Below are 13,264 nucleotides of genomic sequence, written 5' to 3' on the forward strand. Positions count from 1 at the left end.
GCGTCTCTCAGCGGACCACCAAATGATCCCAGCTCACTCTCTGCGCGTCTGCCGCATCTCTCAGCGGATAAGGGCGTGTGCTAGGGCAGTCACGTGGCCGTGTGGCCAATCAGAGAAACGCTGAACACAAGTTGGTTGCCTTTAATATTCACGCGAACTGTACACAACGACATAACAAGCCACACTTCAGACAGACCGCTGTCCAAGTCCCTCCCCTAAGAGGGAAAAGAAAAAGAATGTCAAATACAGTTTTCAACGGTGATCCAGACATACAGCGGGGCCAGCACAATTCCCATTTCGGGCTGCAGCCGACTTTGAGCATGGAACTCCCAATAAAGAAGATCCTATGCCCACATTTCCTCGTTAGGGTGTACTTTCATTTTTATGTGAAAGGTGGGGCCTGCACGGGACAGAGAAGCATCCGCTCGAGAATCCTGGGTTCACCAGGACCTGGTCGCGGCCCACTAGATTGACCATCATGGGCGTCAGACCAAGATCCTCCGACCGCCGTTTAAGCCGAGCAGAGGACCCCAGTCTGGAGTCAGCGTTTCGTAAAATTGTCAGCTAACCCCCACAGCATCAACAACAACCAGAGCTCGCAAGCAAAACAGTACGTACCCCACCCTGGAAACAACCGCTTCTCACAACAGTCGGTGCTTCCCACAGTCCAGCTGTATGGCCGGAGGGCAACCCCATCCAGCCGCAGCAAGGAGGACTGTAGCTGGGGAGCATGTCAGCGGCGTGAGCTCCTAATACGAAAAAGCCGTTGAAGGTCAGAATGATCATCATTTTCCAGACACTCCAGTAACGAAGACAATATCGCCGTATTTTCTCGAAATAGTGAGAGAGAAAATAAAGATATGATGTCAACGTATCTTCCCGTTCTTTTGTTTTCCAACTTTCTTCTACTAACAACCTCGTCAAGTGGGGATCTACCGAAGGCACTTCCTTGTGGTGAAAGTGAAGAAGGAGGCGAGTAGGTGACCACACACCTGCTTATGAAGGTAAGCGGATGGGGGTGTGGCCAGACGAATGTTGGGATGTAAAGGTACATGGTGGAATTTTTTATTCAGTGCACGTGCACGAAGTGAAGTACAGTGCAGATGATACTGAGCGAAAGCCATAATGAAATAGAACCAGCCTTATAAAGGCTCCGAATGGCCCGCTTTTTCATTAAGACTATCGGATTTACAGTATTTTTAAATGTCGACCCCCATACTTCCACACAGTAAGATATGTAGAAGTATAAGTGAGCAGTAAATTATGTACAAGGCTTTATAGTTTAATATATCCTTACATTTATACAGGATTGCTACTGACTTAGATATTTTCCCTTGAATATAGTTAACATGTTGTTTCCATGTTAATTTCTGATCAATAACTACCTATCAAGTAAACAAGTGGTTAGAAACTGTAGAGGACATATATAGTATGGAAAAGGTAACTTACAAAATTTATCAAATCAAATCAAATCAAATCAAATTTATTTATAGGGCCCGACAACACACGTTAATGTCCCCATGGGCCGTACAGGTCTTCTTTAAACAAGTCAAGAAGAAAACATAACAATAAGTCAAGAACAGAACAAGAACACCATAAGGTCCAAACATTTTTAGATGAATGCAAATAAATGAAAGAATGCAAGCACTCCCAGACATACCCCACGCGAAGGTAAGGAAAAACTCACTAAAACCTAACAATAGGGAAAAAAGCTCCACAGGCAGTGTGGAGGAGAGAAACCTTAGAAGGGCCATTCAAGGGGGGATCTCCCTTCTTAGATGTCGGTGATAGTAGTGTTGCAGACGGACAGTTGGTAAGCATGCACTCATGTGTGTAGTGAAACACAGATGAGTGCATGCAATAGCAACTGAACATTTTGAAAGATTAAAGATAGAGCTAATAGCGATAGCAACTGAACATTTTGAAAGATTAAAGATAGAGCTGATAGCGGATCTATTTGAGGCACAGGGGCGGCGCAAAGAGGGTCACGTCCTCCCCGTCTTAGTCACGGGACATTCAACACTCCGGTCATTGCTCAGGGACAGCCGGAGACAGGGAGATAGGGGGCGGGCGCAGAGAGGGTCGCGAACTCCCCGACATCATCGCGGGACATCCGGCACTCCGGTCACCACTACGAGACCTCCAGAGACAGGGGGGCACGCAGAGGGGGTCGCAACCTCCCGGCCTTCATCACGGGACGTCCAACACTCCGGTCAACACTCCAGGACAGCAAGTCATAGGGGGACAGGGAGACGGGACAGGCGTTAGACAGCTCATGAGATTGTAGTGGGCGGACATAGCAATAGATACAAGTGGTAGGCATATATGTGAATGGAGTAGATATATGAAGTAAGCGTATTATGTGAATAGAATAGAAGTACTTAACCCAGCAATGAAACCGCGTTGACTGTTAATCTGTAATAAGGTAATAAGAATGAAAATATGCTGGAAAAAAGATGGGGTTTATTTAAACTATGGAAAGGTATTAGACGACAGACAGATCAGGCTTTGAGATGAGGAGTTAACTAACATGAAACAGTAATAGAAAACTAGAGTAGTAGTAGTAGGAAGAGAGTTATCTTTGATCTACTACTCAATTGTTGGGGAATATTCCGTAGGCCTACACCTAAAATTCAAGTCCCTTTTCCCTTTATTTTAATTTTAATTTTCAAAAGAATATATATGTATGTGGGGACGAGTAGGGATGGATATTGGATGTATACTATGGAGGGATGGATAGGTTTTCCAGTCCAGGATCAGTAACATCTATACTGGTACTCACCCTTTTGTCTAGGTGTTTTTGTTTTTGTATGGGTGATAATAAAAAAAGTTTCAAGATTTACAATATACGTATGTACATTTGTGTGTGTATTTACGTATGTATCTAAGTGTATGTATGCATACATGTATGTGTGTGTACTCTAAATGTAGAGTGACTTTATTGACACAATAAAGTATAAAAAAAAAAAAAAAACTATCAAATACAAATATTCGAGAGATATTATTATTATTATTATGAAGAGTGTCAGAAGTATGTTGTCTAGCTACCTTGTTAGAGGTCCATATGGACTGCATTCATATAGCAGCTTTTATCCAAAGAACTTTACAATTTATGCCTCACATTCACTCACACATTCACACACCGACAGTGGAGGTGACCATGCAAGGTGCCAATCTGCTCATCGGGAGCAGTTAGGGGTTAAGTGTCTTGCTCAAGGACACATCGACACCACTCTACCTCCTGACTGAGCCACTGTAACTCCTGAGCCATTGTCGCATATGGCAGGTACCATGAACCTGTATTATGTTCAGAGAGACTGATTTGATGAACGGACGGAAAGCATTGATGAAGGAATCGCGTCCTTGTTCTACTGCATTTTCGTCTTCTGTTGAGGGGCGCCGCACCTGGCATATTAGCCACGTCTGATGGATTGGCTGTGCCATGATTGATTGGCAGCAGAGAGGCATGCGGATGCTAAAAGCCTCAAGCTGAAATCCAATGCGGCGCTATAAACCTTCCCCACTCATTCCATTTAGGCCCGGAGCGAAAACTGGCTGAACGGACAAACATCCCTGCGGTTCCGTCGCTTAGTTTCACTCCTAAATTACAGACGCACTCCACCCCTCCCTCTGTGGTTGGTCTGTCTCGGCGCCAGCTTCCTCTGGTACTGGCTGGAGCAGATGAGGGGGCAGGAGTGTCAATTATTTGCTAAACTTGGAGTACATCCAGGATAGATCGACTTCCAAGAATTCCACTGGAGCCTGGTGGCTGATTATATAGACAGTTGATTTTGGACCGTTTCTGCATGAATCTATAATGAGAATGAGGGGGGCAAGCATGAGGAGAATGCACAAGAGAGAGAGATGGAAGTGTGTATTATTCGGGAGGTGAGAAACAGAGTAGAGACGAAGCAGTAAATGGTGCATTTATATACAGTAGCAGCTTTTATCCAACGTGCTTTAAAGTTTTGTTCCTCACATTCACCCATTCACTCACACTTTCACACACCGACGGCGGAGGCAACCATGCAAGGTGCCAAGCTGCTCATCGGGAACAGTTAGGGGTTAAGTGCCTTGCTCAAGGACACTTCGACACGCTGCCCGGAAGGAGCGGGAATGGAACCGGGAACCTTCCGATTACCAGACGACGGCTCCTGTCACCCCAGTAGACAGTAGTAGACTACAACTATGGAGAGTGTTGTAGACTACAGTAAACAGTACAGTAGACAGTAGTAGACTACAACTATGGAGAGTGTTAGCAAATGTGCAGAAGTGAACCCAGAAGCGGTTTCGAATGTAGTTTTGCACATTTAGACATGTTCAAAAATGTGTGCAAGTTTTAAAAATGTTAACTCGAAATGCAAACCGTTTGAATCCCAAGGTGGTTGTTACTCATCTGGCAGCCGGTCACTTCAAATTACGAGAGTAAAAAGTATTGAGTCACATTTTCAAATGTTGAAAAATGCATTCAAATTTAACTACTGTATATCTATAACGGAAATCCCGGCACAAATACACAACTCTAGTCATTTCAAAATGACAGCCTGCTAGATCAGTAAAGCAGATTATTAGAGGGCAAAATCCCATTCAACTGAAACTGCTCAGCATCCACTTTTGCATAATGGACTAATGCTCTCTGCGAGGGAATGATACAGCAGTGGTTCTGCACTGTTGGCCTTGGCTGTGTTCCTGTAGGAGGAGGTTGAATAAAGAGCAAGGCAGCCGAGGCAGCAGCTCACAGATAACCTCTCTGAGGAGGAGGAGGAGGAGGAGGAGGAGGAGGAGGAGGAGGAGGAGGAGGAGGAGGAGGAGGAGGAGGAGGAGGAGAAGGAGGAGGAGAGGGAATGAAACAACAATGAGAACAGCTCTCCCACTTTCAGTACATACAGTACAGTATGGTGCAGAGGACACCTGTAGATCCCCTCCAATCAACCAATCAACAACGCAATCAATCAAATAACAAATCAATCAATAAACCAATAAATTAACCAATCAACCAATCAATCAATGAAACTTTATGTCTATGTAACACATATACAGAGGAATGTGGATTTAGTAGATTTTTGTCTCATTACCCCATCTTATGCTTCCCAGTTCACAGAGTGGCGGGTCAGAAATCCAACCACGGGACAGTAAGCGGATCAACTACAGTACACTAGTAGCAAGTATTCCATACAATTGAATGTCCAAAATCTGAACTATCCCTTTAATGCAGGAGTCAAGTGTTTCATTTGAATATCTTGGTGGCGACAGTGGCTCAGGAGTGGTTGCCTGGTAATCAGATGGATCCCGGTTTGGCCCCTCCCGGCAGCGTGTCAAAGTGTCCTTGAGCAAGACACTTAACCCCTAACTGCTCCCAATGTGTCAAAAAGTCACAATGTGTCTCTTTGTGCTAGACAGACCCGCTGGCCAAAGCACAGACACTCTGTTACCATGCTGCTCTGTTTTCATCAGACAGACCCACACAGGGATAATCACATGTCGACACAGGCCATTTACCAGACCTCAGTGAACAGATTCAGCAGTAAATAAGCAATTAAACAACACAAACAAGGAATCCACTTGTTTGGTTCACCTTGAATGGAATGAATCTGCTGGCTTTAAGGCGATCAATACATTACTGTCACTTCCCTGCAAAGTGTTGCGTGTGTGCGTGTGTGTGTGTGTGTGTGTGTGTGTGTGTGTGTGTGTGTGTGTAGGTGTGTGTGTGTGTGTGTGTGTGTGTGTGTGTGTGTGTGTGTGTGTGTGTGTGTGTGTGTGTGTGTGTGTGTGTGTGTGTGTGTGTGTGTGTGTGTGTGTGTGTGTGTGTGTTAAGGCTGTCCCCGAAGCCTGTTTTTGGGATTCGAACTTCGTCAGGGTTTTACGAACGAACGTTCAAACCTTCGTTTTTTATTTTAAAAAATATATATATAAAGTTGTAACAAAGTTGTAAAAAAAAAAAAATTGTAATCCTCAAACTGAATCCTCAATTTGAATAAAGTGATTAATCTGATTAAATGAGTCTCTTTTTTATTAAATCAACTTTCTTTAATGAATATAACGTTTTTTTTAACACTACAATATTAGTGTAGCCTAATCTTTATCTGCAACTGTGAAGAAAAACCACATTGGTTCAAACAGAATGAATAGACACATAAAAGAAACATTTAAATATCTTTTTTTATAAAAAAATTAAATAAAAATGATTTAGAATTCGAATGTTAACATAACGAACGAACGTTCGAACATTCGAACATTCGGGCTCAGCCTTAGTGTGTGTGTGTGTGTGTGTGTGTGTGTGTGTGTGTGTGTGTGTGTGTGTGTGTGTGTGTGTGTGTGTGTGTGCAACACTTCAAGGCTTTCTCTCACACTCTGCTTTAAACACTTTGATGGGATACCATCCCAAATGTGTAATTAGACTATAATGGGAAATAGCAATAGCATTAATTAATATATTTTTTTTTAAGTCATGTAAAGTGAGGTGAAGTGAGGTAAAGTGAGGTAAAGTGGGATGAGGTGAGGTGAAGTGAGGTGAGGTGAAGTGAGGTAAAGTGAGGTGAGGTGAAGTGAGGTAAAGTGAGGTGAAGTGAGGTGAAGTGAGGTGAGGTGAGGTAAAGTGAAGTGAGGTGAATGAGGTGAGGTGAAGTGAGGTGAGGTAAAGTGAGGTAAAGTGAAGTGAGGTGAAGTGAGGTAAATGAGGTGAGGTGAAGTGAGGTGAGGTAAAGTGAGGTAAAGTGAGGTGAAGTGAGGTGAGGTGAAGTGAGGTGAAGTGAGGTGAGGTAAAGTGAGGTAAAGTGAGGTAAAGTGAAGTGAGGTGAAGTGAAGTGAGGTGAAGTGAAGTGAGGTGAAGTGAGGTAAATGAGGTGAGGTGAAGTGAGGTGAGGTAAAGTGAGGTAAAGTGAGGTGAGGTAAAGTGAGGTGAGGTAAAGTGAGGTGAAGTGAGGTGAAGTGAGGTGAGGTAAAGTGAGGTAAAGTGAGGTGAAGTGAGGTGAAGTGAGGTGAGGTGAGGTAAAGTGAAGTGAGGTGAAGTGAGGTAAATGAGGTGAGGTGAAGTGAGGTGAGGTGAGGTAAAGTGAGCTAAAGTGAGGTCAAGTGAAGTGAGGTGAAGTGAGGTAAATGAGGTGAGGTGAAGTGAGGTGAAGTGAGGTGAGGTAAAGTGAGGTAAAGTGAGGTAAAGTGAAGTGAGGTAAATGAGGTGAGGTGAAGTGAGGTGAGGTAAAGTGAGGTGAGGTAAAGTGAGGTAAAGTGAGGTAAAGTGAAGTGAGGTGAAGTGAGGTAAATGAGGTGAGGTGAAGTGAGGTGAGGTGAGGTAAAGTGAGGTAAAGTGAGGTAACGTGAAGTGAGGTGAAGTGAGGTAAATGAGGTGAGGTGAAGTGAGGTGAGGTAAAGTGAGGTAAAGTGAGGTGAGGTAAAGTGAGGTGAGGTAAAGTGAGGTGAAGTAAAGTGAGGTAAAGTGAGGTGAGGTAAAGTGAGGTGAGGTGAAGTGAGGTGAGGTAAAGTGAGGTGAGGTAAAGTGAGGTAAAGTGAGTTGAGGTGAAGTGAGGTAAAGTGAGGTGAGGTAAAGTGAGGTGAGGTAAAGTGAGGTGAAGTGAGGTGAAGTGAGGTGAGGTAAAGTGAGGTAAAGTGAGGTGAAGTGAGGTGAGGTGAAGTGAGGTGAGGTGAGGTAAAGTGAAGTGAGGTAAATGAGGTGAGGTGAAGTGATATCCCACCAGATTTCTCAGAGACTCTGCTTCCATCATAGCTCCCATTGTAGCCCATATCACCAACCTCTCCATCAACCAGGGTCACATCCCGCAAGAACTCAAGCTTGCTAGGGTAACCCCTCTATTTAAAAAAGGAAACAAACTAGATCCAGGTAACTACCGCCCCGTTTCTATCCTTTGTTCCATATCAAAGGTAATTGAGAGGCTGGTATATGAGCAGATAGACAACTACCTGACTGAACATAGACTACTGTACCAGTTCCAATCAGGTTTCAGAAAATCACACTCCACTGACACCTGTTTACTGTACCTGACCGATTATATAAAACGGGAGATGGACAAGGGGAACTACTGCGGGGATGGTAATGTTGGACCTGCAAAAGGCGTTTGACACGGTCAACCACTCCATCCTACTAGAAAAATTGAGAGCGATAGGCTTTGATAGCAAGTCAGCCAAATGGGTCAAGTCCTACCTGGAGGGAAGAGAACAGGTGGTAGACATCAATGGCACCTTGTCCTCGTCCCTTCCAGTGACATGTGGGGTCCCCCAAGGAAGCATTTTGGGGCCTCAACTGTTTTTAATATATATTAATGACATGAAATCGGCATGCGATTGCAACCTGTTCCTGTTTGCTGACGACTCGGCACTCCTGGTCTCTGACAGGGATAAGTCTAAAGTGGAAAGTGTCCTGAGCAGTGAAATGAAAAAGATCTGCTCTTGGCTCAGTGACAATAAATTGTCTCTACATCTGGGAAAAACAGAGGCTATACTCTTTGGGTCAAACGCCAACCTTGTTATGGTTTGACACCGACCCCAAACGCTAACGACACAGAGAGAGTAGTTTCAGAGTTAGCCAAAAACTAGGGCTTGTTTTATTTCACAGAATAGCAGCAAGAACTTGGTTGAAAACAGACAAAGACTGGGATACAAGCATTTGAGGAATGTTGCTGCTCTGCAGCTTCTCCCGGGGAGGTTCGTCTGAGGAATCTGACAGTGACGTCAGAGCCGCTCTGCAGAATCCTCCCGGCAGTACTCCGGGGTGGTAGCGGGACAGGGAGAGAGAGAGAGAGCGGGTTAGCTCAGAGTACAGTTGGGAACAGACAGGTGACAGGTGAAGTGACTTGTCCCAAACAGATAATCCAAGTGACTGAATCTTCGGTGTAAATACACACTGTGAGCAATGTCCCAACAACAATCCAAGTGATAGAATCTTCGGTGTGAATACACACAGTGAGCAAAGTTCAAACAATAATAAATCCCAATGAACAATCCAAAAACAGGCACAGGGTGAGTGACAGACTGAACAAAAAACAGGATCTCTTCAGTGTTTACACACGAAAAATGATAGGATCAAAAGACTGTCTTGCAAAACTCACCCAGGCGCTGTGCGTAAAGAGAGCAGATCAAAACCGGGCGAGCGCGTCGTTACGGGGAACGGGTTGTCCGAGCGGAATACTCCTTGAGAGTCCTGGGAGGCAAAGCACAGAGAACAGCAGGCAACGGAAGGAACGGCAAATGCAGAGAATATATCAAAACAATCCAACAACACTTAATGGGGAATCAGGGTATATATAAGCAAAAGGAATGCTTAATGACAAGCTGTGACAGCTGCGGGATGAGATTGACAAGCGTGTGGTTGGGGGAGCACCAATCAAACGGCGTCTACAGGAAGAAGCGTGTGAAGAGGAGAATGCAATTAATTAACCGAAAACTTAAAGGAACAGAGCGGGTGGGTGAGCAGCGGACCAATCATCACAGTACTTTAAGAAGCCCGTGGTGGGGAAAGAACCAAACCTTACAAACCTAAAGAAATCCCAGGGTTTTAAAATTAGAGTAGGTGAAAACGTTATTGAGGATAAAGAGGAGGTCACCTACCTGGGCTTTATTTTAAATAACAAACTTTCTAATGAAAAAATGGCACAAAAAGTTATTACTAAGGTCAATCAAAAAACCAAATTTTTATTTAGAATTTCCTCATTCATAAATAGAAACGCTCTGAGGACCCTAGCTGGAGCCCTCATCCAATGTCACTTTGACTATGCTTGCACTTCATGGTACAGCAACATATCAAAACAAATGAAGACAAAGCTCCAGACCTCCCAAAACAAACTAGTGAGACTCCTGCACAACCTTCACTTTAGGACTCACCTAACGCCAGCCCACTTTAGCAGTCTGGGATGGCTTAGGGTTGAAGAAAGGGTACACCAGCTTAAAATGCTACTGGTTTTTAAAGTACTGAAAGAAACGGTCCCCAAGTACCTAGTAAATTATTTTAATAAAGTAGGAGATGTCCACAAACACGCCACAAGAGGAAGCCCCACGGACCTGGTCCCGCCGAGAGTCAGGACATGCATGGGGAAAGATGCATTTTTTTACTCGGCTACGGTAATGTGGAATGCCCTGCCAACATTCATAAAACTCCTGAACTCTCCTCTCAGATTTAAATCCGCCCTAAAAACATGGCTCAGCAGCAACTCAAATTGGTCTTAAAATGTTTTTTATCTCTTTTATCATAACTTGGCTTTTATTTCTTTTATCATGAGTTGCTTTTAAGGGTTTGCGGATTTTCTTTTAACATTAGTTAACTGTATGAGTTGTCAGGTTAGGTGTTTTTATACACATTTTTAGGATGTATCCTGTCTAGTGTACATGTCCATTTGTGTTTCTGTGCCTTTTTATGTTCCATGTATGGACCACAATGGAAACAAGCCTTGGCTTTATTGTGTTTTATCCATTTTTGACCAGCGTTGTTGACACTGTTATTGTCTTGTCTTTTAAAATGTTTTATTTTTTTTGTCCTACGATTTGTGTCAAAATAAAGTATTCAATCAATCAAAAAAAAAGTGAGGTGAGGTAAAGTGCGGTGAAGTGAGGTGAAGTGAGGTAAAGTGAAGTGAGGTGAAGTGAGGTGAAGTGAGGTGAGGTAAAGTGAGGTGAAGTGAAGTGAGGTGAAGTGAGGTGAAGTGAGGTGAAGTGAGGTAAAGTGAAGTGAGGTGAAGTGAGGTGAAGTGAGGTGAAGTGAGGTGAGGTGAAGTGAGGTGAGGTGAGGTAAAGTGAAGTGAGGTAAAGTGAAGTGAAGTGAAGTGAGGTGAAGTGAGGTGAGGTGAGGTAAAGTGAGGTGAGGTGAGGTAAAGTGAGGTGAGGTATAAGGTGAGGTGATTTGAGGTAAAGTAAGGTACTGTAATACGATAGAATAATAACTTAAGTATGCCTGACCTATCTCAAACCCCACCCTCTTTTCTCGATCCTCCAATCACAACGGTTGCTTGGAGGGAAGAGGAGGAGATGTAGAATAGATGTTTTTAGTTTGTGTTGTTCGTTACATTATGGATCAGAGGACAACGAGCGCTTTGATGCTACAAGGTGAAACTGGATCTCAACAAAGAGAATCTATAAGATCAGATAACAAATATACACTGCTGCACACAGTGATGCATACTGTGTACATAAGCTTATCACTTATGCTCAATGCACTCGCATACAAGCATAGGCTCTCTCTCTTTCACATACAAGCATAGGCTCTCTCTCTCTTTCACATACAAGCATAGGCTCTCTCTCTCTCTCTTTCACATACAAGCATAGGCTCTCTCTCTCTTTCACATACAAGCATAGGCTCTCTCTCTTTCACATACAAGCATAGGCTCTCTCTCTCTTTCACATACAAGCATAGGCTCTCTCTCTCTTTCACATACAAGCATAGGCTCTCTCTTTCTCTTTCACATACAAGTATAGGCTCTCTCTCTTTCACATACAAGCATAGGCTCTCTCTCTTTCACATACAAGCATAGGCTCTCTCTCTTTCACATACAAGCATATGCTCTCTCTCTTTCACATACACGCATAGGCTCTCTCTCTTTCACATACAAGCATAAGCTCTCTCTCTCTTTCACATACAAGCATAGGCTCTCTCTCTCTCTTTCACATGCAAGCATAAGCTCTCTCTCTTTCACATACAAGCATAAGCTCTCTCTCTCTTTCACATACAAGCATAAGCTCTCTCTCTCTTTCACATACAAGCATAGGCTCTCTCTCTCTTTCACATACAAGCATAGGCTCTCTCTCTTTCACATACAAGCACAAGCTCTCTCTCTCTTTCACATACAAGCATAGGCTATCTCTCTCTTTCACATACAAGCATAAGCTCTCTCTCTCTTTCACATATAAGCATAGGCTCTCTCTCTCTTTCACATACAAGCATAGGCTCTCTCTCTTTCAGATACAAGCACAAGCTCTCTCTCTCTTTCACATACAAGCATAGGCTATCTCTCTCTTTCACATACAAGCATAGGCTCTCTCTCTCTCTCTTTCACATACAAGCATAGGCTCTCTCTGTTTCACATACAAGCATAGGTTCTCTCTCTCTCTTTCACATACAAGCACAAGCTCTCTCTCTCTTTCACATACAAGCATAGGCTATCTCTCTCTTTCACATACAAGCATAGGCTCTCTCGAGTTTCTGTGCACTGTGTGTTAGTGTAAATGAATTATTGTTGCCGCTAGCTTGTGGCTAGGCTAGCGTTCTTTGCTAATGGCTAACGTTAGCTAGTCGAATTGTTTAGAGACTTAATTAACACTTTAATCGCCGGAAACGCCGAAACTCGTCATTGCCCGCCATGCTCATTCTGCCGAAGACGCCGTAACACGTCTTTGATATCAATATTTCAAAAATCTGTGATCGAAATCATATTTCTCCTCCGGGGACCTGAGATATACTGCTGATCTCCACTAAACTCTCTAACGGTTCAAGAGCGCCATCTGGTGGCCGATCGGCAGATCGCCCAACAGGAAGTGACGCGCCAAACAGGAAGTGCTCACCCATATTTCGTCCGGGCACTCGCGATCGTTAGCAGGACTCCATCTCGACACACTGGATAATCAATCGCTCGCCCTAACTCAATAAACAACGTTATTTGGACGTATATAGTATTATACAACCTGGAAATGGTTCATCTAGCTTGTGGCTAGGCTAGCGTACGTTGCACTGATCAGATCTAGTGACTAGTGCCTCTGTGGAGGAGGAAGTAAACATTGCCAGGCAATTCTGGTCAATGTAGTTCTCCCTCTTTTCACCGACAGTTAAGGGAGACATGACATGCTGGTTTGATGAAATGTATAGTGTAAATTAAATGAATAGTGTATGTATATTCAATAGTAGTATTGATAGTATATTAGCCACTGTATACTGTACATGGTCTGCTTGGTTTGATCGGGCCGCCGAGCCATGGTCTGCTTGGTTTGATCGGGCCGCCGAGCCATGGTCTGCTTGGTTTGATCTGGCCGCCGAGCCATGGTCTGCTTGGTTTGATTTAGGGGAGTGGTCTGCCCTGCGGGGGGGGGGGGGGGGGGGGGGGGGGCGACATATTGCGCAACACCACTGCATACCATTGACTCAGAAAGGTCTGTTTTATTGAAATCGTCACAGCAGTATAGTTTGTTTATACTTCAGAAGGATGATATTTAAACATGGTCCCCAAAATGAATGGAAGCGAATGAGGAGCCTGACACCTGGGAGAAATGGGGGTGTTGCAGCGTTGGGGATGTTTAAAAAATATAATTTAATATATAATATAATAATTTGTGC

This window comes from Notolepis coatsorum (genome assembly GCF_963971535.1).
Source record: "Notolepis coatsorum genome assembly, chromosome: 17".
In the NCBI taxonomy this organism is placed as follows: Eukaryota; Metazoa; Chordata; class Actinopteri; order Aulopiformes; family Paralepididae; genus Notolepis; species Notolepis coatsorum.